Source organism: Temnothorax nylanderi, unplaced genomic scaffold (genome assembly GCF_030848795.1).
Source record: "Temnothorax nylanderi isolate EJ_2023f unplaced genomic scaffold, tnyl_v1.0 TNYL_tig0175_pilon, whole genome shotgun sequence".
Classification (NCBI taxonomy): domain Eukaryota; kingdom Metazoa; phylum Arthropoda; class Insecta; order Hymenoptera; family Formicidae; genus Temnothorax; species Temnothorax nylanderi.
In genome coordinates, this window is record NW_027249237.1 from 291700 (window position 1) to 317093 (window position 25394).

A 25394-nucleotide genomic window follows, 5' to 3' on the forward strand; every position below is an offset into this window, starting at 1 on the left:
AATTACTATAATACAAATTACTATATTACTATAATAAGGTTATGCATTCATGACATTTGATAACTATTTAAATCCAAAAATTATAAGTACTTGCTACAAACCGAACTAGTTCGGCTTGTCGTGCGACCAATAAGTTCAAACCATTTTCCTCTATCATCTTCATTCTTCGGTAATCTGTGAAAGGATAAGTCATGTTCTTGTCCGTGTTCTTGTCCGTGTTCCGCTATCGCGGAAGGAACGCAGGCGACTGCGCTAGCGGCCGAGTTAATTTCTCGCGTTCTTCGTGCTCGCGATCGCGGGTATTATTACGCGTATCACTGTGTATCATCACTTACGCGCATAATTGCTCGGGAATAAGACTCTCGGCTCTCGCGCCCAGTTCGCAGTCGATCACAGTTTCGGTAGCCGTTTCTGCGAGAGGACCTCGCACTTAACTCTTGATCTGATTTAAATCCGATAACAATGTTTATTAAAACAGTACGGTCAGTGACGACTGACGCTACGGTTCGACCATTTGTGCGTTCGTTAAACGACATTCCAAATCCTACACAAAACCTGCCTTATTTACGTGACATATTTTTGCCATTAACAGGTAACAATTATTTCGTCCTTCCATTAAAAATAATGAATACAGATAATTATAAAATATAGATATATATAAAGTGTAAATATATTTTATTTTTATTTTTCAATTCTGACATTATTTCGAAGGATAAAATACAACCAATCTTGCTGAAATTTTAGATATAAATTTGAATTTGAATAGAAACGATTAACGGTAAAACTTAACAGAATATAATCTTAATTAGATCCGTTATCTAGTTATCCATGAAACAAATGTAAATCGAGTATTTAAATATATTTTTTCATCCCCTTGATCTTTCATTTACATAAAAATCAATTATTGGCATTTCCGTTGCAGGTGAATGTCATTGCAACGTGAATGTTCCGATCGAAATCCGACTAATGCGAATGCTGCGGGATCAATATGGACCAATCGTAAAAATTGATGGCCCAACATTCAGTAAGAACCCGCGCGCGAGGATCTTTTTATTGTCTCCATATTTATGCGAACAAATGTATAAATATCAAGACAAATTGCCATCGCCTGGAATCTCCTTACGGCCCTTGCATTATTATTACAAGATGAGACCTCATATTTATTATAAATACGGTGGCCAATGCGGTCTTTTAACAAGGTCAGTAAATTGTTGTCACGTTCTGTCAAAATTAAGTTAATGTCGCGTGATCGATTTCGCGTGTGCCAATTATGTTAGATTCCGTCTCTTATCGCGCGACATTCTGTGTTCACCGACTTCGTTCATTCATTGTACTCGCGTGCGGTATTCCGCGTTATATGGCGTGTCCTTGCGTATTGTATTTTGCGTCGTCCTGAGTGTTCTCGCGTGTGTTATACTTTCGCGTTGGTGGCCGTATTATAGTTCGCGTTGTGTTTCGAGCCTCGCGTCTCCGCGAGCTTCTTATACCTTGTGGCGACAGAATTCTTTCGAAATAAAAAATTTAAATAGTGATCCATGGACCGTAATACAAAAGTCATGGATAATATTTGACTTGATATTCAGAGACAAAAAGACTGACACAACTGTGCAAAATGAGAAAGAAGAATTTCAACAAGTAATTGATGAAATCATGTACAGTTTGAGCTTTTGTTGTGGCATAAAAAAAACAAATGAAGGAAGCTGTAATATTAACTTGTGTTGACTGTGGGATAAGTGTATCTTGTATACACTTAATGTGTATACTTAAAACGACCAAGTACACTTGCAATAATTGCCAGAAGGAACCGAAAGAGGCGCCATCGCTGCATCCGCCTCACGGTCGGCTAAATTACCAGGAGGGGTCGGATCCTTGCGCGCCGAGCGTGGCGCAGCACGACTTTGATGATATTTCATGTTCAATGTTGCTTCGTAATCGAGCATATTTTCTGTTTCTTATTCTATTCTATGTAATTCTGGTTTACGATCCATATTATTTACTTTGTTATTTCGCGCTCACTTCTATCGTGTTTAATTTGATTCCGAAATTAATGTTCTCTCACGTACCTTATCTAATTCGGTTAATTCAACCTCTTTAATACAATTTAATGTCTGATCTATTTAATAATCCGATTCAAGTTCATTTCTGACTTCCGCTATTCAATAATTCTTATCATTCGATTTCATAGTACTGCCAAGTTACAATAAACCTGTTATTGATTATTATTAAATATCTGAGTGTGTGATTTACGCGTCACCCCACCGAATCTTTGCGCTGCCCTATATCAACCCCGCCCATAGCCATTAGGTCGAGCTGGCTGATCTCTCGCAGGTCCGACTGCGTAAACTATCGTTATGTTCGAATTAGCATGGATGTCGCGATTTTTTAGAAAACTTAGTGGTCATCTCTTTCAGCACTTCGTATTAACAACGCGTAGCAGTTTTCGCAGGAAAGAATCTTTTTCCGCTACGCTTTTGTTGATTGAGACAGAATCTGCGTACGTGCTGTGATAATTCCACCGCGCTAGTGATAATTCCATTGCATCCGTTGCACCGGTCCTCGAAATCCAGCCACCGCTCAGTATAGTGAGAATAAACTGTAAGTATTAACAGACTTTACATTTCTGTCTTTGTGTGTATCCTTTTCGTTTATCGCAGCCACCGCAATAAGAAAAAAAAGTTAAATTAAAAAGAAATTGGTTTTATCCAATTATATATGCGGCAGTCACGGGCTGTCAAGCAAATAATTGATTTAATTAGAAAAAACAGTTATTTAATTATACAGTCACGTAAGGGGTAATAAAAACAAAGTGTATGTTGGTCACCAGAGATATCGTGCCTACGATGATCTGAACGTCAAACCGTGCTACAAGTGTGGAAGGTATGGACACAGTGGCTCAAAGTGTACAAATCAGGAGTGCTGTGTGCTCTGTGCTGGTCCGCATGAAGCGAGCAAGTGCACTAATCCTAAAAATCTCAACTGTCTAAATTGCATTTATGTGAACGCAAACTTTGGACTGAAGCGTGAAACAAATCACTGTGCATTGGATAATGGAAAGTGCAAAACGCTTAGTGCGAAAATAACAAAGTTTGTAAGCGCAACTGATTATCCAATCCTGCCGATAGTACCGGCTATCATGGGCAAAGTGACAAGGCGGTCCGACACTGCGAGGGAGCGCAGTGGGCTGAGCGGGAGGGGGAATGTACCTTAACCGGGAATGGCTGACGCCCCTCTCTCTCGCTCTACCACGCGCTCTCCACGCGGTCCAGAGCAGCTCAACACGGGCAGGAAAGGCGACTCGCAACATCTAACGTCCAGCATTACACAGCAAGAGGATAATGACAAGTTCTCTTTTCAAAATTTAAATGATATCAGTTTTACAAACGAACTGGAGTATGGAACGTTGCAGTCGATTAATGAAAATTTAGATAAGAACGTTTTCATGCTAATTAATGTAAATATAAGAGGATTACAGACAAATTTTAACAATTTAATTGTTCTCATTGAGGGATTAAAAGTTAAACCTCTGCTTATTATCTGCTCGGAAACCCATAATGTTCCTAGTGCTGCCTACTACAATATCCCAGGATATAGCACATACTACAACGAGGGTCATGTGAATACAGCTGACGGTACCATTGTATATGTTAAGGATTCGCTGAATCAACAAGTTGAAGTTCAAGCATTTAATGACTTTAAAATAACAAACATTTCGCTAGATAATAAAAAGTGTGTTAAGATTTCTGCTATGTATAGGTGTCATGATGTTGATAAAAAACGTTTTGTTGATATTATAGATACATTTCTACGCGAGAACAGAAATACTAAAAACCATTTTGTTGCAGGAGATTTTAATATTGATCTGTTGACTCTAGACGCTATAACAGAGGAGTATATTAAATAACTACCTAAATCATGAATATTTGCCTCTTTTTACGGGGATTACGAGGCCAAATACATTGGATATATCAAAAGGATCCTGTATTGACAATGTGTTTTATAAAGGAAATTTAAAGGGTGTTAGGGCTTTAAAATATACACAGATTCTACCTGATCACTATCCGCTTATTGTGTCCTTCGATATAAATGTTAAAAAACAAGAACAGACTGGTATTTACAGTAGTATTAATTTTAAGAAATTACAAGATTTAAGTCAAAAAGAAGATTGGGGGGTAGTGAAAAATGTTAAAAATGCAAATGATGCACTGGAATTACTTGTATGTAAGATCAAAAATATTATTGATCTAGCTACGAATAAAAAGAAAAAAAATTTTTTTTAAAGAAAAAAATGGATCACAGGGCATTACTATAGCGTGCAATACCAAAGAAATGTTATATGATAATTGAAAAAAAAACCCTAATAACAGAGAGACTGAATATGAATATAAAAATTATTTTAAACTACTGCAAAAAGTTATTAATAGAGCCAAGTTCTTATACGATAAGAATGATGTTGAAAAAAGATGTAATAAAGTAAGTCTCTTTGGAATTTTGTTCAAGAGAAATTAAACAAGGGGAAATCTAAATCGAGTAATATATGTAGTCAAATTAAAACCGAGGGGAAAGTTATTGATGATCCTCTAGAACTTGCAAATACTTTCAATGATTTTTTCTGTACTATAGGCATTAATCTGGCTGAAAAAATACGCATTCCTAACCGTCCCGACCTAAAAAAGGTTCCAATAAATAACAAATCGATCTTTCTTTGTCCTACTACAGCTGGAGAGATGACGAATGTCATAAGCGGTCTAAAAAATAAAGCTGGTGGGCCTGATGGGGTTAGTGCTAAGGTTATTAAGTCGATTGTATGCGAAATTGCGGATCCACTAGAGTATAATCTAAATGTATGTATGAAAAATGGTGAATGGCCAGATAACTTAAAGTATGCCGTTGTTGTACCTATTTACAAAGCTGGGGAAAGGTGCAATGTGACTAATTACCGACCGATCTCGCTGATATCTAACTTTGCAAAAATTTTCGAAAAAATACTCCATAAAAAAATGTACAAGTTTTTCACTGACTCAAATATTCTCTCTGAGAAACAATTTGGGTTCAGGAAAGGTAAAGGTACTAAGGATGCTCTGGCATTAATCTCAAATTATATATACAAAAAATTGAATGATGGTACATGCACAATTGCGACTTTCCTTGACTTAGCAAAGGCTTTGATACCGTGAATCACCAAATACTACTAGACAAACTGTACGACTACGAAATAAGGGGAAATTGTTACTCATTGTTGAAAAATTATTTAAATAATAGAAAACAAGCTGTAAAAATAAATGGAGTTTGCAGTGAAGATAGGTTAATAACCATTGGAGTTCCACAAGGAACAATACTGGGGCCACTTCTCTTTATTATTTACATAAACGATTTGCTATCTTTATTACCAGGTAAATCAATTACTTCGTACGCGGACGATACGGTCGTTGTAACAACGGGTGAGTCCTGGGAAGTGGCTAGGGGACGGATGTATGAATATCTGGATATTGTCTTCCAATGGCTTTGCGTGAATCAGCTCTCTCTGAACATCAGCAAGACAGTGTTTATCACTTTTGGAATATATGCAGATAGTGTACCGAATGAGATCTCCGTTAAAATTAATAACCAAAGAGTTAAAAGAGTTGTTTCTGCCAGATATCTTGGAGTCATAATAAATCAGGCTATGAAGTGGGAATTGCACTTAAATTATATCACAAAGAAGACCAGATATTTACTGTTTGTCTTTGCAAAGTTATCCAGGCTGCTGTCCCGGGAGTCGCTGTTAATTGTTCATCATGCACTATTTAATAGTATTGCAACGTATGGCATAATAGCGTGGAGAGGGGCGTATAATAACGTAATTAATAAATTAATGTCCCTGCAGAACCGAATTATAAAAATTGTAATAAAATCCAATACGAATAAAATGCCGCGAAACTAGAATACGGCCAAGAAGATGACGTATCCTTTCATAGGTGACTATATGTAAAAAATTTTATTTTTTACAAAAGTTTATAGGTTAAACTATAATTATTTTATAACTATTTTTAAGTAACTTTTTAAAATTTTATTTATTATTTTTAAGAATACCAACAAATAAAGAAATGAAAGAAAAATGGGATCAATTTATTGGACGCACAACAACCGGTTCCAATTCGGTTTGCAGTAACCATTTCGAACAAACGGATTTTTTTTACAAAGTATATGGAGATGGCGTAAGACGCTACTTAAAAGAAGGAGTTTGTCCATCACGTCGACAAAGAATTGAGTAGGTATATTTCATATGAGTACATGGTAATTTTTATCGCACGTTGTCTCTTTCATTAATCATACTATATATGTATAATTCCAGACTTGCATCAAGTTCTTCAAGCTCGAGGGAAGAAGACTTTGACGATATTGTCTCAATTGATGAAAGCGAAGTAGATGACTTAATAAAAATGCCTGAAACCGCCTTTTTTTATAACGAAAAAGAGTAATAATAGATTTTTGTAAGTAATTATTACTTTTATCTATTGATATTGTTGCATTTGCAAGCTAGAATACGGCCAAGAAGATGACGTATCCTTTCATAGGTGACTATATGTAACAAATTTTATTTTTTACAAAAGTTTATAGGTTAAACTATAATTATTTTATAACTATTTTTAACTAACTTTTTAAAATGTTATTCATTATTTTTAAGAATGCCAAAAGATGAAGAACAAAGAGAAAAATGGGTAAAATTTATTGGGCACCCGACAAGCCGAACGAGTTCCGTTTGCAGTAAACATTTTAAAAAAACTGATTTTTTTTACAAAACACATGGAAATGGCGTAAGACGGTACTTAAAAGAAGGAGTTTGTCCATCACGTGTCGACAAAGAACTGAGTAGGTATATTTCATATGAGTACATGGTAATTTTTATCGCACGTTGTCTCTTTCATTAATCATACTATATATGTATAATTCCAGACTTGCATCAAGTTCTTCAAGCTCGAGGGAAGAAGACTTTGACGATATTGTCTCAATTGATGAAAGCGAAGTAGATGACTTAATAAAAATGCCTGAAACCGCCTTTTTTTATAACGAAAAAGAGTAATAATAGATTTTTGTAAGTAATTATTACTTTTATCTATTGATATTGTTGCATTTGCAAGCTAGAATACGGCCAAGAAGATGACGTATCCTTTCATAGGTGACTATATGTAAAAAATTTTATTTTTTACAAAAGTTTATAGGTTAAACTATAATTATTTTATAACTATTTTTAAGTAACTTTTTAAAATTTTATTTATTATTTTTAAGAATACCAACAAATAAAGAAATGAAAGAAAAATGGGATCAATTTATTGGACGCACAACAACCGGTTCCAATTCGGTTTGCAGTAACCATTTCGAACAAACGGATTTTTTTTACAAAGTATATGGAGATGGCGTAAGACGCTACTTAAAAGAAGGAGTTTGTCCATCACGTCGACAAAGAATTGAGTAGGTATATTTCATATGAGTACATGGTAATTTTTATCGCACGTTGTCTCTTTCATTAATCATACTATACATGTATAATTCCAGACTTGCATCAAGTTCTTCAAGATCGAGGGAAGAAGACTTTGACGATATTGTCCCAATTGATGAAAGCGAAGTAGATGACTTAATAAAAATGACTGAAACCGCCTTTTTTTATAACGAAAAAGAGTAAAAATTAAATCTAGCCGAGAGTCAACGCGATTATTTGTGCGTAAAAAAATCTTTATTTATTAATTCTTCTTACATTTCAGGTATTTAAATGTCCAAAATGTCCCAAGAAATACACAGACCCGTCAAATTTAAAACGACATATAAAACAGGAACATGAAAAGAAAAAAAATTTTTTGTGCAAATATTGTCCTCCGAATGAGCCTCATTCGATAAAAATTACCATGTACTCATATGAAATATACCTACTCAATTCTTTGTCGACGTGATGGACAAACTCCTTCTTTTAAGTAGCGTCTTACGCCATCTCCATATACTTTGTAAAAAAAATCCGTTTGTTCGAAATGGTTACTGCAAACCGAATTGGAACCGGTTGTTGTGCGTCCAATAAATTGATCCCATTTTTCTTTCATTTCTTTATTTGTTGGTATTCTTAAAAATAATAAATAAAATTTTAAAAAGTTACTTAAAAATAGTTATAAAATAATTATAGTTTAACCTATAAACTTTTGTAAAAAATAAAATTTTTTACATATAGTCACCTATGAAAGGATATATCATATTCTTGGCCGAATTCCAGGTGACAAATACAACAAAATCTAACCATTTTTCAAACGAGGAAATTCTAAATTCTAAACAAATAATCGCGTTGACTCTCGGCCAGATTTAATTTTTACTCACCGAAATGATTATTTTTTCCTTCCCGGATGCTTCTTCGCTATGTGCTTTTGTAAATTCTCATTTCTTGCGTAGGGACGCAAGAAATGAGAATTTACAAAAGCACATAGCGAAGAAGCATCCGGGAAGGAAAAAATAATCATTTCGGTGAGTAAAAATTAAATCTGGCCGAGAGTCAACGCGATTATTTGTTTAGAATTTAGAATTTCCTCGTTTGAAAAATGGTTAGATTTTGTTGTATTTGTCACCTGGAATTCGGCCAAGAATATGATATATCCTTTCATAGGTGACTATATGTAAAAAATTTTATTTTTTACAAAAGTTTATAGGTTAAACTATAATTATTTTATAACTATTTTTAAGTAACTTTTTAAAATTTTATTTATTATTTTTAAGAATACCAACAAATAAAGAAATGAAAGAAAAATGGGATCAATTTATTGGACGCACAACAACCGGTTCCAATTCGGTTTGCAGTAACCATTTCGAACAAACGGATTTTTTTTACAAAGTATATGGAGATGGCGTAAGACGCTACTTAAAAGAAGGAGTTTGTCCATCACGTCGACAAAGAATTGAGTAGGTATATTTCATATGAGTACATGGTAATTTTTATCGCACGTTGTCTCTTTCATTAATCATACTATACATGTATAATTCCAGACTTGCATCAAGTTCTTCAAGATCGAGGGAAGAAGACTTTGACGATATTGTCCCAATTGATGAAAGCGAAGTAGATGACTTAATAAAAATGACTGAAACCGCCTTTTTTTATAACGAAAAAGAGTAAAAATTAAATCTAGCCGAGAGTCAACGCGATTATTTGTGCGTAAAAAAATCTTTATTTATTAATTCTTCTTACATTTCAGGTATTTAAATGTCCAAAATGTCCCAAGAAATACACAGACCCGTCAAATTTAAAACGACATATAAAACAGGAACATGAAAAGAAAAAAAATTTTTTGTGCAAATATTGTCCTCCGAATGAGGCTTACCCCTACGCAAGAAATGAGAATTTACAAAAGCACATAGCGAAGAAGCATCCGGGAAGGAAAAAATAATCATTTCGGTGAGTAAAAATTAAATCTGGCCGAGAGTCAACGCGATTATTTGTGCGTAAAAAAATCTTTATTTATTAATTCTTCTTACATTTCAGGTATTTAAATGTCCAAAATGTCCCAAGAAATACACAGACCCGTCAAATTTAAAACGACATATAAAACAGGAACATGAAAAGAAAAAAAATTTTTTGTGCAAATATTGTCCTCCGAATGAGGCTTACCCCTACGCAAGAAATGAGAATTTACAAAAGCACATAGCGAAGAAGCATCCGGAAAGGAAAAAATAATCATTTCGGTGAGTAAAAATTAAATCTGGCCGAGAGTCAACGCGATTATTTGTTTAGAATTTAGAATTTCCTCGTTTGAAAAATGGTTAGATTTTGTTGTATTTGTCACCTGGAATTCGGCCAAGAATATGATATATCCTTTCATAGGTGACTATATGTAAAAAATTTTATTTTTTACAAAAGTTTATAGGTTAAACTATAATTATTTTATAACTATTTTTAACTAACTTTTTAAAATGTTATTCATTATTTTTAAGAATGCCAAAAGATGAAAAACTGCGAGAAAAATGGATTCATTTTATTGGGCACATACCAAGCCGAACAAGTTCCGTGTGCAGCAAGCACTTTAAAGAAGAGGACTTTTTTTACAATAAATACAAAAATGACGTAAGACGATACGTGAAAGCAGGAGTTTGTCCAACGCGTAGGTAATTATAGATCTATATAACTATATCTAAACATATATAATTAAATTTCAGTTTTGTCAATACATTTAAATTAATGTTACTATATAAATTACCATATCAGAATATAAGATCATATAGAAATAATTATTTAATTTAAGATTTAAGAAAAGCAAGAGTTTGTCCAACACGCACTGAGTAGGTATATTTCATATGAGTAAAATGTGTTATTAAATTTTTAATGAATCACAAAAAATTGTCCGCGTACTACACCGCTTACTTTGCCCAAGACGACGCCGGGTTGTACGAGCCCAGAGACTTTGCCGTACCGTTAATCAATCTGCCGATAAATAAAACTGCAATTTTCGTCAGCCCGGTAAGTGTGTCTCGTTTAAAAAACACGATTGGTACGCAATTATATAAATGTGACAATGTATACGAATGTAGATAATTTGTTTGCAGAATCGTATAGGTAAAACGCAATTCGCCCTTGCGCACTTTAAGCATCCGCTCATCGTCAGAGGGAAAGAGGACTGGCAGCGCCTGAAAACGGGACATACCGACGGCGTCGTACTAGATGATATTGCGTTTCGCAATTGGCTACCCGAAACAATTTTACATACCATGGAGTGTGAGACCGCGTATATACTCAAGATGTGAAGTACAGTTCGGTACGTGTTCCGGCAGGATTGAAAAAAATCGTGTGCATCAATTCCATGGAGGCATTCTGGCCTCTATCGATTATACCCAGCACCAGAAAGGCGATAGAGGCCCGAATCGTCGTATACAAGTTTGACAAACCGTTGTTCAACGCCAAACGAAAATTGCACAATATCGGCGACGAAAGCCAAATAGATAGAAGTGGGATCTAGATAGAGATAGATATACAAGAAGTGATTTGGGATCGTAATCGCGAGTAAACCTCGCGCCGCCACTTTGTCGTCGAATTTCACTGAACTTCAGAAGAAACGTTTACTTTTTGTTTCTTTATCTTATATCTCACTGATTATGGTCAGTGAAATTAAGATGTCACTGTAAAATCAGTTATCTGATTGATAACGAATGTTCCTCAAGATAATACTCAAGAATTATTCGATATCGGGGCGGAAGTTGAAATATATTGTACCGTTCAAGAAGAAGAGTGGTCCGTTACATCACCGACGAAAATTCAGGTGCCTAAAAAATACATATAAGAAGAGCACTGAGAATCCACTTAAAAAAACACGAGTTATATCCCGATAAAAATCACACACTGCCAGACAAGCTAAAGAAACATTATACGGACTTACAAGGATGTGACGCAAAATGTAATATAAGTGTGGAATAAAAATTTCTTACATAACAGACCGGTTCGTCGCGTCGTGCGTTAAATTTAGGAGCGTCATGTAAATATTAAAAAAACTCTCTTTAAACCATTTGATCTATCCTCCTTTGTGCTGTGATCGCACTTCAATAGAATTAGATCTCATTGAAATGGTGTTGAGCAACGTTTCCAAATCGTAGCATGAAGAGAGTAACAAAGTAACATTTATTTATATTATATTAATATTTTTTATGTTGAGGAAATGGATCTCTATGAAAATAATTGTATGATGATATATATGTATAATATATATGTATAATAAAGAGTTGCAAATACTTTTCCAGAGACATAAAATATTAAATAGACGTATGATATCTCACAATTTCTTATTTTAAAATAGACATAGACTAGAACAGATTAGAGACAGTATTTAATTTTAGTGGATTATTTAAAAATAAAAGGGTACAATTTTTAGCATATCTATGCAATTGTAAGTGATATGATTGTAATCGGAGATAAATACAAATGTTTGTTGCCGATGCACTCACAAATTAAATAGCAACTTCTCAACTTCAACATTTTGCTAATTAAATTGCATATTCTCAATATCTCGGGTAATTACGGGTAGACAGATAACCCTGTCGGCTTAGCTAGCACGTAGTGCCCGTCATAAATCGCGATCGTAGATATACTCGATGCACTCGCAAATTAAATTCTGTTTTCCCACATTTCCCAATTTAGGTCGCACATTTCCCATGAAAATTTAATTCATTATTTTTAAGATTACCGAAGAATGAAGAGGACAGAGCAAAGTGGCTTGCATTTATTGGTCGCACAATAGAATCAAAAAGTGCATGTGTTTGCAGCAAACACTTCAAAGAAAGTAACTTTAATTATAAAATACGTGGAAATGAGGTCAGAAGATATCTAAATCCAGGAGTTTGTCCAACTATATTACCACCTCAAAGCACTGAGTATATTTCATATGAGTACATGATTTAAAAAATATTTTAAATAATAATTTTATTTCTATTTTTAATCATACCATTTTAATGCAGATCAAACGCTTCAAGTTCAACGTACATTACGGATTCCTCTGTACATCAGCCTGATTTGCCTTCTCAATCGTTTCAACCAACGACAGAGGAAGAAGCACTTGAAGCACTTGATGATTGGTTTCGCTCATATTATCCAATGTAATGAGATATCCACTAACAATTAATATTTACTTTTCTGCGTATGAATAATTTGCAACAGTAATATTAAAAAAAAATTTTTTTTAATTACACATTATAATGCAGACCAGCAAGCACTTTTATGGATCCATCTACCGAAAATCAAAATCAAGAACAACATAATTTACCCTCTGAATCATACACAAACTTCAGAACAGGAAGCAGGCACACTTGATGAGTAATTATTCATTTTGTTTATATTATACAATGTAATGATACATCATTAGTAAAACTTTGACTTTTCTGCACGCGGATAATTTACAACTGTGATGTTTTAAGAAATTAGTTTTTCGTTTCTATTTTTAATCATATCATATTTAAATGCAGACTTATAACAAGCATCTTAAAGTCAGTAAATGATGGAGAACCAGAGAAAGGAACAGGGAACGGCACTTAATGAGTAATTATTCGTTTTGTTTATATCATAAAATATAATGACATATGTTATTATTTAAATTTTTCTATTTAAATATGAATTTTTCTACACAAGAATAATTTACAACGGTAATATTGCCTGTTCGGTCATCTGGATAAACAAGAAAAAAACGAAACTTGAGTAATTATTTGTTTTGTTTATAGTTTATATTATACAATATGTAATAATATGTTAGTATTTAATATTGCGTCTTTCAGATAAGGATATTTTATTATGCAATTTATTATACACTGCATTAGTTTTCTCTCCTTACAATAACAATAAATTTGAAAAATTATCTCGATATGTAAACAACCCTAGGACCCCAGAGAGTCCCCCAGTTATTCTTGCTAAGAAAGCGTGGTACTTCGGCTCCATCTGGAGCCGGAAATCCATTGGGGCATAAAGAAGAAGAAGAAGAAGAAGAAGACCGCTACTGAGCAGGCGTCGTCCGCCATGAAGCCATAACCGCAAAATTTAAAGAAAAAACTCATCTCTTTTTTTTATGAAGATAAGTTTATCTATTCAGTCATTTAATCTACCTGAAAGAACAGTGTAAGTACATAATTTAATTTAATTTAATTACAAATAACATTTACAACTCCTAAATTGATTATTTATTAGCTACTTTTACTAAGGGCATGAAAATTTAATATAACCTAAAAAAAAGTACAGAATATAAGATACATTATTAATATAAAAGTAAAGTATCAGTTAAAATATAGTTAGCAAATTGGTTTTTGTCTTAAAATATTGCTCAATTTGTATCTTTTTTAAATATATACCATAAAATTAATATCTTTATCCTCTTTAGCCAAACGGAATATAAATACCCCATATGTACAAGAGTAAAGTATACCAGTTAAAACAGATAGAGATTTGGTTTTTGTCTTAAAATGTTCCTTAATTTATGTGCTTTTAAAATATGCACAATGAGATTTTCGTGTTCATCTCCTTCGGCCAACAAACCTTCCCAAAAGTGAACACCATAGGGTACTTGGCAAAAGGGGATGCACATAAGACTTTTATTGTGCATATTTTAAAAGCACATAAATTGAGGAACATTTTAAGACAAAAACTAAATTGCTATCTGTATTTTAACTGGTACTTTACTCTTGTACATTTTAATATTTGTAAATTTAATAAATTGTTAATAAAAGAATAACATTTTAATAAAAATGCTTTTTTTAGATATTTTAAGGCTGCGGTCCACTTGACGCTACAAATGCTTCGAAGCATTCCTCTTCTCTTTTCTTTCAATAAAGAAAGAAGGAGAAGAAGAACGCTCCAAAGCATTTGTAGCGTCAAGTGGACCGCAGCCTAAGTTGTATAAAGTTTTTGATAAGAAAAAATTGCAAATCTTGATATAATATGTACTATTATAAATTTTAATTATTTAATAATATCTGATATATTAACAAGTAAAATTATATATATATATAAATCTTTTTATATAATTTTTTAATGCAATCTTGATTGGTTGATCGTTGTGAGCATAACTTAAGCATACAGCATTCTTGCTCTAATTCTTTTCCTTTATATCTTTTTTTTTATTCATCATTTATCAAATATCTAATAACATAAAACTTTAAATAATTTACTATCGTCAAACCAATTTACCAATGTGTATTTAAGTGTAAGCGCATATTCTCTTATTTAGTCCTACATATTCTAATGGGCTGGAAATATAGATAAGCTTAGTTTTGGTTTCATGTCCAAAATTAGGTACCTCACGCCAACTCCCATACTCATCAACTAATAAGCTTCTAAGGAAATAGACAAACAAATTTTAAAAGTTGTGTCTATTTAAAGTTATGTGAGCATAACTTAAGCATACAGCATTCTTGCTCTAATTCTTTTCTTTATATCTTTTTTTTTTTAATAATTCTAAGTTATATATGCATATTAAAAATTTTGCAAAATTGCAAATGTAAAAAGAATCGCGAGTAAATTTTGTGCGCGCTAAGTGCCACAAATCACCCTCATATTTATAAAATATATAAAAATTACGTAAAACGGTACCTGAAAGCAGGAGTTTGTCCAACACGTCTACAAAGCACTGCGTAGGTATATTTCATATGAGTACATGGTAATAATATTCAACGTAATAACAACGTAATAATATTCACAACTAATTAAATATTGACTTATATGTACAACTATGATATCTCAATTTTATGAAATTAAACATCAAGAATATTTTTTGTCTTGTTATTAGAAATGAAAAATGGTTCGATACTGCGTCATTTGCAAATTAGAATACGGCCAAGAAGATGACGTGTCGTTTCACGGGTAACTATATATGTGAAAAATTTTATTTTTTACAAAAGTTTATAGGTTAAACTATAATTATTTTATAACTATTTTTAACTAACTTTTTAAAATGTTATTTATTATTTTTAAGAATGCCAAAAGATGAAGAACAGAGAGAAAAATGGGTAAAAATTATTGGGCACCCGACAAGCCGAACGAGTTCCGTTTGCAGGAAACATTTCAAAGAAGATGATTTTTTAAATAAATTATATAAAAATGACGTAAGACGGTACCTAAAAGCAAGAGTTTGTCCAACACGCACTGAGTAGGTATATTTCATATGAGTAAAATGTGTTATTAAATTTTTAATGAATCACAAAAAATTGTCCGCGTACTACACCGCTTACTTTGCCCAAGACGACGCCGGGTTGTACGAGCCCAGAGTTAATTAAGAGTTAATAATTTTTTATTGCATCGACTTACGAAAAAACTATTTACAGATTCTTGTTCTACGACCCAAAAAACATAAAAAAAACATTAACTTAAGCCATCAACCTCGATAAAAATGCTCAATCGACCTGGCGAATGGACTAAATAAGTAAATTTCGATGCAAATATCTTGCGAATGCTCGAGTATTGCATCGTGCCACTTTACCATTAATTAGTGGGGGGTTAACCCTACAACATATTAAAAATTTATTTAAATCGGTGAGGGCACTACCTGGTCCTCCCCTTGTTAGCGTTCGCCATCTGCAGAAAAAGCGACGAACGCGTTACTACGTGGCGCACTATATTTCAAGAAGATGCGGACTTAAAATATCGTATACATTTTCCCCCCAAATCGTAATTTTTATGCTTGTGTCATATAACTTTGAATATATTAGTGAATAAAGCATAGATATTAACAAGATTAAACCGTTCAGGATGCGCAAGATTTAAATAGTACATAGATAAATAAATAAATAGATAAAGAGAGAAATTGAGAGAGAGGAAGCGAAAGAGCAAGATCGAACAATTTGTGTGTTCGGAAATATGGTCTTTTAAATAATCTCTGTTTCTGTTTCTTTTTTTATCAGCGCGTCTGAAAGCTTCAACGTTAGATTTTGATATTAAAGTACATGTTAAATAAAATTGGACAATTTATTCGTCTTTTTGTCACAACCCTTTAACATATATTGAAATATATGCCTTACAATTTTTTTTTAAAATAATTATTGGGATTAATTTAGTTTCTTATGTCTAAAAATTGCATACAAATATGCATATTCGTAAGAGTTTGAAACAACTTCAAATTAAATTAATTCAAATTTCTTTTCCACACACTATATACAAAGAGACAAGTAAAATCACAGAAATTTGGACAAATATATTAACTGACGGAAAAATTTAATATGTATAAGAAATATTTATACATATAAATGAGAAATACGAAAACAAAATTCAAGTCTAAAAATATCTGAAATAAAAATCGTAAAATGCAAGACAAATGCAGAAATAAGTAACTCTGCTATGTACCCACTGGGTGTGTGAAGTTCGCACTCCTACTTTAAAATTTTTTAGTTTTAATTAGAGTTCCAACCTCTTTTCGAAGAGTATAAGAGTATTTTTATGTTTATAAAAAGAGTTCCGGCGATTAACACTTTGAAAAAGGCATTTAAAAAATGGAATGCTAACTTCACACCCAACTTTAAGACCGAATAGTTCTGAATAGCTCATCTGAAGCATTTTGACGAGTATTAAAGTTCCTGATAAAAGAAAAATTTTTTTAACTTTTTTCAAAAACAAAAAAAAATAGAAAAGTTTAATTTAATGTCAGAATAGTTCTAAGTAGCTCATTTGATTCCTTTCGAAAAGTTCTAGAGTTCCTCATAAGTAAAAATTGCAAAACCTTAGAATTGTTTTAACAAATTATCATCAAAACACAAATGGCATTCACGGCAGACCTTCGAAGTCGAATATCTTCTTAAAATTCCCATCAAAACGCCTGCAACTCTACCACTAACTAGTGGAGATCCGGCCACTAGTTAAGAAGATATTCGAAGATGCAACGGATGAAATTCGACTAAGCCCCGTTTCACACGTATCCGATACTGGACTACTGACGCCGGGTATCCGATCACGAAGTGTATGGATTAATATGGGAGCATTTACACGTTTGTCCGATAACCGATTTGTGAAAACAAAGAAAATCGATCGGATACCTGGCATCGGTAGTCCGGTGCCGGATACCTACATGTGAAATGAGTCTAAATCTTTCTGTCCGTAAACGGTACGGGCACGGCACGGTTATGTCTAAATCGACCTTAAATCGGAGATACATTCACGGAGGGAGTTCGTCATACGAGTGATATTGACATGAATCTCGCAGTATCGATATATACGCGTATAATCGATTAAAGATGCAACGATAAGATTATCGTAAACAATATCAACGAGTAAAACGCATAATTTAATGCATCGAGTACAGACATTCATGGCATATTACGAAGTTTAAGAAAGTTACGTGCAACGTGCAACTTTCTTTTATTTAAAAAAGAAATGTATAATTTTATAAAATAATAAGAAATTTTTTTTCTATACGGCTAATTCACTGCAAATCCAAGTGTGTTATTTTAACTAAAACTCTTCTTACACATTTCTTACACATTTCTGTCGTTTTGAATGATGCCATTTAACACGGTTGAACATATTAATACGATTAAACGTGTTAATTTAACACGCAACAAAACATGTAAAACGAGCTTCAGTCAAATGTGTCATTTTTAAATATATATATGCGTGTAGAAATAACACACTTGGATTTACAGTGTATGATAAAACAGCTTGCAATTACAATTAATTACGAAGTATTCTATACATATAATCATTAATCTATATATTCTATATAAATAAAAAATGGTATCCCTTTAGGAGCCACACATCGATCCCGTTGGAGTAAAATGTTATAATTTATAAGATAGTCTTAAAAGACAAAAGTTTTTTAGTTTTTTGTTTTTTTAGTTTTGTTTTTTTTTGTTTTTTGTTTTTTTTTGTTTTTTGTTTTTTTTCGTTTTTTCTTTTGTTTCTTTTGTTTTTTTTTGTTTTGTTTTTTTGTTTTTTTTTCGTTTTTTTCGTTTTTATGTACATAATTATGTACACAGGCTTCTAAAGGGATAATTACTATAGTTGTCTCTACGCTATTAAATATTAAAAGATAAAATTTAAACCAATACCTTGAGTTAAATAACATTTTGTTCTTTTTGATTACCATGTGTATCGAAATTTATTATTTTAACACAAAGGACGTTATTTTAACTCCATTGATTAGTCAAATTAATAATTAAATTAACATTCAATAACGTAATTAACATTGTTTTAGTTAAATTAACGACATATTGAATAGCAGTAGCGACTTATAAGAATGGTTAAAAATAGCTTAAATTGAATATGTAATTTGACACTACAAATTTAACAGTATATATGCGACAAAGCTTATAGTGTTTTCGAACGAAATGACTGTACCTATATCACTTTCGATAGTGTTCTAGGACGAATCTCATGCTGATGTAATTTTTAATTCAATGTGGGTGAATCTTTCTGATATATATACTGTTTACAGATAAATTTTTTCTTTCTTCCTCTCCTTCCGGTCGATCTTTCCGGGATAATCGTTACAAGTGAATCGTGCAGATTTACCTTTACGTATGACGAGTGAGGCGTATCATCAGCGCCCGCTCGGCGAACGGGCGGAGATAGTCTTACTTCGCGTGACCTTAATACTAGAAGCGAGTTCGCGCCGGCGAAACTGGAAACGATCAGTCAGATTACGTGATCGGAGGCACCGTGTACCGGATCCGCGGCCGACCGATCGGTCGCTCGCCGATCCGCGTTAAGTACGAAAGATCGAGTATGCACGTACCTACTCGTTCCTTCGTACCTACTACCGGTAATCACGCTGGCCACGGCGGTCTCGCTTCCGTCCGCGTGGCAAGCCTACTACCTTTTGTAAATCGTGGCAGAAAGGAACACGAAAAAAGTGGCGAATCCGTGTTAGAATCCGAAGATTCAAGTGGCCTGAAAACTACGCTGGTGCGAGCACTGTCGTATTGTATCGGAGGAGTCAGGCTGTCTTAGGCCCTTGATTCTCTGCACGAGTCTCTTTGGGCCTGGGGTCAGAGTCAGTTACTGGTCTGGTGATGCGAATATATAGCCTCTCCCAGTCATGTCATGCGCCCACCTCCCAGAGGTCTCGCTGGACCGCTGCAATGGGGCTGTTCCGATTCAGTACGGCTCGGTCGCAAGATCTGATGTTGGCTGGCCAGCGCGTTCTGCAGTAACCAAGTGGCGTCAATGGCGATCTGACTGCGTCTCTAAGAGTCTGTAGTGATACGGACCCAAGTACCGCTGGTGAGTTGTGGAGCCAAGGAAGGGCACGGTTATCTGGGAAGATCTCGGCTGTCAATCCGTTTGCTCCCCAACACGCAGTAAATATGAAGAAGTTAAAAATGAATCTTCACGCTCGTGTTCTCGGATGGTCCGGGCACTGTACGCACGATGCGAAATTGATGACTCGGTTAGTGCAGGTTAGTGCGGAGACACCCAGTGACTGCAGTGACTGCGTAGCTGGCTCCTTGAGAGTAGGCGCTAGTTATCGGGTATAGAAACGATTACGCCTCTTGACGCACGAGACTCATGCCACGAGTAGCCGTGGCCCCCAATAGCCTTCTTCTTCTTCTTCTTTGTAAATTTTATAGCACCTAATCCTCCTCAGGATTACATAACGGCCAAGAACAAGTCAAAAATAATAAATACAGACTCGAAAGATTCAATCCAAACTCGGCGCTGATTGCATCAGTAATCTTAAAAAATTATTCAGGACAAAACACGTCCGAACATGTCCACGGTCTCGACGAGACTTGCCCCCAGTAGCCGTGTCAAATTAAAATAGAAATAAATAGTAATAAATTATTTCGTAAATGGATATCCATCTGTGTCAAACGCAGTGCACGGGCACTGCGTTTCAAGCACGCCCGGCGCCGGGGATCGACTCGCAACGGTGGCGGGATTCGCGTCCGCTTCTCCCACGTTGCAAGGCCGGCCAACTTCGACTCCCCGGCTAAAGTAAAAGATAATCGCCTGCTTTAATGGGCTTGGAACCCTTAAGAGGGGGTCGTTCGGCTGATTCGATTCGGAGTCGTAGGTCAATGAGACCCCTTCGTCGAGACTGGAATCCGATTGGGCCTGATGATCGATCGAATAATGCTTTCGCTTGAACCGTGACTGACCCATCTCGCGAAAACTCTTCGCGAATGGATTGTTATTGATCTTCAACTTCGTGATGTTCTCGTTTTGGTATGCCGTCACCGCGATAAATTCCGTCTCCTTGAAAGCGAACAACGCGGTTGAATGAGTAAAGAGCTCGTTGTAGTTCTTCGCATAGAAGCAACGGACTATCCAGATCTTAGGAACGTATTTGTGCATCGATGTTAATACCACGTTATTATTGGGGTCGTTGATGTTGTTCGTGAGCTTCAATTTATTAAAGCTGATCGGATTGTCCATCCAGTGGCTCCCCGTTGCCGGACTCTCGGGATGCTTATAAATCCTATAGCCGAAGGGCTGTTGCGGCTCTGCCGGCCCCGCAAAACTCCAGTCACCCATATTGCTGTTCTCGCCCCCGTTCTGGTATCCACAGTACTTGTAGCGGCGATCGGAGGCCGGTGCTATCTCTATGAAGACATAATAATTCTCACGTTTCTCCAAACCGTTTACGTTTATTTGAACGGACGGGAACATGCGCCGACCGCTTTGGTAATTATCATTTCTGTATTATTCTCGTAAAATTGCTGCCAGAGGTTTCGATTAAGCAGCTCCACGTTGACTCCGCGCAGCAGTGGGGGTTGAAATACCCATTCGCTTGAATTCATCCTCTCACCTAATTTACGTTGTAGAGCGATCGGTGACTGCGCGAAGAATGGCGATGCCAGTTGCATATTCAGTTCCAGTAGCATCAGTGCGTTGTGATCCTGAAGAAACATCTCCGATAATCAACGTTTCTTCTCCGACACCGTCGGTGTAAGGTATAAGGCAAACACGGAATTGGTCAGAACAAACGTCGAAATCACGTGCAGTTGTAGAATGGAACTGAGACAACCGGTTCTCGCTTACCAGTGACCTACCACAAAACGGGATCAGCGCAATCCGCCGAAACTAGGCGAACTATATGTGTCGTCGGTCGTTCGGCGCCAACACATGAGACAACTATGTGTCCATGAACCTTTTGTCCTTTCTGCCGCGATTCACAAAAGGTAATATATAAGGTAACAAATAACATTCACATGATAATTTTAAATGCCATAATCACACTAATCTACTGAGCCAGTTAAAATAAATATTAATTCATTACGCGTTGTTAATCCATTTGTCGTAACTTTCTCTTTCTTTAACCTTTTAGGGGCCACACATCGATCCCGTTGGAGTAAAATGTTATAATTTATAAGGTAGTCTTAAAAGACGTCCCTGATGAAAGTTTTTTAGTTTTTTTTAGTTTTTTTAGTTTTTAGTTTTTTTAAATACATAATTATGTACACAGGCCCCTAAAGGATTAAAAATGTTCAAATATTGTCTGTTCTTTTTCCGGGTAATCTCAGTAGAGACATCCTGCACTTCTTCAAGCTTCTCATATATTATACATATTTGCCTTTCCGCTGAATCTCGACCAGTCGAACTCAAGATATTAAGATTCTCTAATGATTCGATAATATTCCAACAACGTTCAGACGAAGAAATTATTAGATTAATGTGTGTACAAATGGCAACAACTGGCTTCTTTTATGTACATTTTACATTAGTGATACATATTAGCGATATTTAGACCCTGATAAAAATATGTGCACGGAAAGAACGGTTTTGCTGAAGTATCTAAAAGCTAAATATACAGATCTGAAAATAATTTTGTTACACCATTAAAATAATTATAGTAAGTCACTAAAATATGATGATTCTGTAAAAATTTTGACATTTTAGCAATCAGTTTAAGTTCTACATAATTATTTTCATGGACCAACAAAATTATTTTCAGATCTGTATCTAGCTAAATTTTTAGATACTACGGGTACAAAATTCGGTTTTGTGAAGCACAAACGAAAGCTAGAGACTTGCAGAGTTTCTTATTCACGCATCATGGAAATGCACGCCTTTAATCTACACATACGGAAAGAACGGTTTCTGTTTAAAAATAATTTTGTTGCACCATTAAAATAATTATAGTAGGTCGCTGAAGTATGATGATAATGCTGTAAAAATTTTGATATTTTAGTAATCAGTTGATTGTTTTACATAATTATTTTGATGATGCAACAAAATTATTTTCAGATCTGTATCTAGCTAAATTTTTTGATACTTCAGCAAAACCGTTCTTTCCGTGCACCATTCTTCTGTACACTCTTTACAAATATAGAAAGAGGATATCGAAAAATAAAAATACGTTAAGTCATTACAATGTTAAATTTACGTAAAAATCCATGTACACGGGGAATCTCGAGATTTTTCTCTTTTTCTCTCTCTCTGCGGTAATGAAAACTCACGTTTTCACGCCAAATCGCGTGTTACGATATCGTACTAAAACTTATAATAAACGACTGTTTCGGCCGAACTTCAACCGATGACATAATGTGCGCCTTTAAATATCAAAAGAAAAAGACATAATTATACTCAATGTATACAAAATATAAAACAATAGACGTTTAGTTTGTACACGTAAGTGAATCTCGCGTATCATTAATGTATATATTATAAATGTGTACTTGGCGCCTTTTTTTTGCCTTTTTTGAAAATTACATTTACGTGGTATCATTAACAAAACGATATTTTCACAAGCTCGGACTATTCAGTATATCCGCTGTAATCTACTTTTCATTAAAAAGTACTCTTTTGTGAACTATTCATCATCATATACTGTAGGTACCAATAAATTCTAGATTTAGTAAAAACACAAGATAAATGCTATCATTTATCAAAACTCATTTAACCGATAAGCTTAAAGATGCAATTAATTATATAAATTTAATTTTAATTGTCGTATACAAATTATCGAATTCTCTAATAAAAATTCGAACAAATTTAGATTTTGTATTAGACATTTAATCATTATGTCTAATACAAAATCTAAATTTGTAGAATATAAAGTTTATCTTTATTTTGCATATAATAGAAAAAAAAAAATATCTTATTAATTATTTCGGCTCGTGCGGAGGGAAATTATTTAATTTTCAGATTCAATCTCTATATATATATATATATATATATAATCAAATGTTCCGACTGACTCATCAACGTCCAGCCCAGTACCAATGCCTGGACACGTACCTATGTGTGGATACCTTTAAAAAAATATAAATTTATAGAAATAAACGTTTAAATACCATAACTAAAGTTTCAAACTACAAGAAAAAATTTTTATCTTTGATTTTAATTCGCGTTATACTTATAAATAATAAAGGTGTCCAGATATAGGTACATGTCCGTGTATTGGTACTTTTAACTTAATTTCTAAATGTTGCTAAGTCCGCATAAAAATTTTTTTTGAAAGTTCTAGACGTTCTGATAAGAGTCCCGTTTTTTAGTAGAACTCTAAAAATTCTGAAAGGAATTTCTATAATCGACAACGATCCAGTCACTAGTTAAGAAGATATTCGACTTCGAAGGTCTGCCGTGAATGACATTTGCGTAAGTTTTGATGATGATTTTTAAAAACAATTCTAAGGTTTTGGAATTTTTTACTTATCAGGAACTCTAGAACTTTTCGAAAGGAATCAAATGAGTTATTTAGAACTATTCTGGCTTAAAATCAGACTTTTATTTTTTTTGTTTTTTGAAAAAAAATCAAAAAATTTGTTCTTTTATCAGGAACTCTAGTCGTCAAAATTCTTCAGATGAACTATTCAGAACTATTCGGTCTTAAGGGGGTCGTCTACTTTGTCGGGTCAAAAAAATCGAAATGATTTCTCCGTGATTTCCAGGAGAAAGAGGAAGGTGTATTATATGGTCCAGGCATTGCCGAATAATTGTAAGTAAAGTTATTTTCGTATAATACGTTGTCAAACTTTTAAACGCGTTTTTCTCAAAACAGTATTTTTCAAAACGGTACCCATGATATCTCAAAAAGTTTTCAACCGATTTCGCTGAAATTTTGCACACATCTCCTGTATACGCCTAGTTTTCGTCAGAACTAGAATAATTAACATATGTTATATAGTTTTTTTTATTTTTAAATTTAAAGTGTCAAAAAATATACCGAAAAATGAAACTTTTTTTCAAAACGTTGGCAAAAATTAAAATTTCAATATTTTTATTTGGTTCTAGTTCACACGATAGCCACACATCCACAGATTAAGAGGATTTTTTTAGGATGAACTGGAGATCCGGAATCGTGGGTACCGTTCAACAACTTTTTTTTTACGCAGCTGTCGTTGGGGCGCTCTACAGCGGATTCTTGGCCATATATCAACTTGGAAAAATTTCTAAATACTCTTCAAATATCAATAAATATGATGTAAAAGTTTCAACAAAGTGTATTCTTATGATTCCTTACAAAAAATTCTCAAGAAAAGACAAAAAAAACAGCCTCTTGACTAGACGACCCCCTTAAAGTTGGGTGTGAGGCCAGCACCCCATTTTTTAATTGCCTTTTTCATAGTGTTAATCGCAGGAACTCTTTTTATAAACATAAAAATACTCCTATATTCTTCGAAAAGAAGCTAGAACTCTAATCAGAACTATCGAATTTTAAAGTAGGGGTGCCAACTTCATACACCCGTACCCACTTGTTTCATCATATGGCAAATCTGTTTTTATATGACCGTTTAGTTAATATAATTATATTATCAAGTTTTATTATATATAAATATTATATATAATAAAAAATTATGTAATAATTATATTATCAAGTCATTATTAAATATTTATTTAACAAAAAAAGTTCGTTTAGTTACGAATTTATAAACACAGTTTATCGCAAAAGAAAAAAACAGAAACTTCGGGACAGGGCAGAAGATTAGTTGCCAATGACAAGCAGCGCCTGTTTCCGAGGAAGAGATCAATTTTCGACAGAATTAAATCAGTC

At 34.1% G+C, this 25394-nt stretch overlaps 3 long non-coding RNA genes and 1 pseudogene across 8 annotated transcripts in view; 2 read left to right on the forward strand and 2 right to left on the reverse strand.

Annotated features, from left to right (window-relative positions):
* LOC139778198 (uncharacterized) overlaps positions 1-25394 on the reverse strand; it is a 71850-nt gene that overhangs the window by 20070 nt on the left and 26386 nt on the right. The window lies entirely within an intron of this gene.
* On the forward strand, positions 404-13291 carry LOC139778197 (uncharacterized). Of its 6 annotated transcripts, none has more exons than XR_011719512.1 (18): positions 404-592; positions 923-6247; positions 6332-6554; positions 6665-6849; positions 6934-7156; positions 7267-7449; positions 7534-7695; positions 8998-9120; positions 9204-9403; positions 9491-9690; positions 9940-10110; positions 10248-10284; positions 10377-10462; positions 10549-10757; positions 12172-12363; positions 12448-12585; positions 12691-12802; positions 12952-13291. It is a non-coding gene; the product is annotated as an uncharacterized lncRNA (long non-coding RNA). The 6 variants fall into 6 exon arrangements; XR_011719510.1 differs by having other exon boundaries at positions 923-5954; positions 6065-6247; positions 10248-10462; XR_011719508.1 differs by having other exon boundaries at positions 923-1199; positions 3843-6247; positions 10248-10462.
* Positions 14821-24836, forward strand: LOC139778196 (uncharacterized). The gene is made up of 4 exons (XR_011719506.1): positions 14821-15331; positions 15444-15617; positions 24179-24338; positions 24635-24836. It is a non-coding gene; the product is annotated as an uncharacterized lncRNA (long non-coding RNA).
* On the reverse strand, positions 15933-24169 carry LOC139778195 (T-box protein 2-like; annotated as a pseudogene).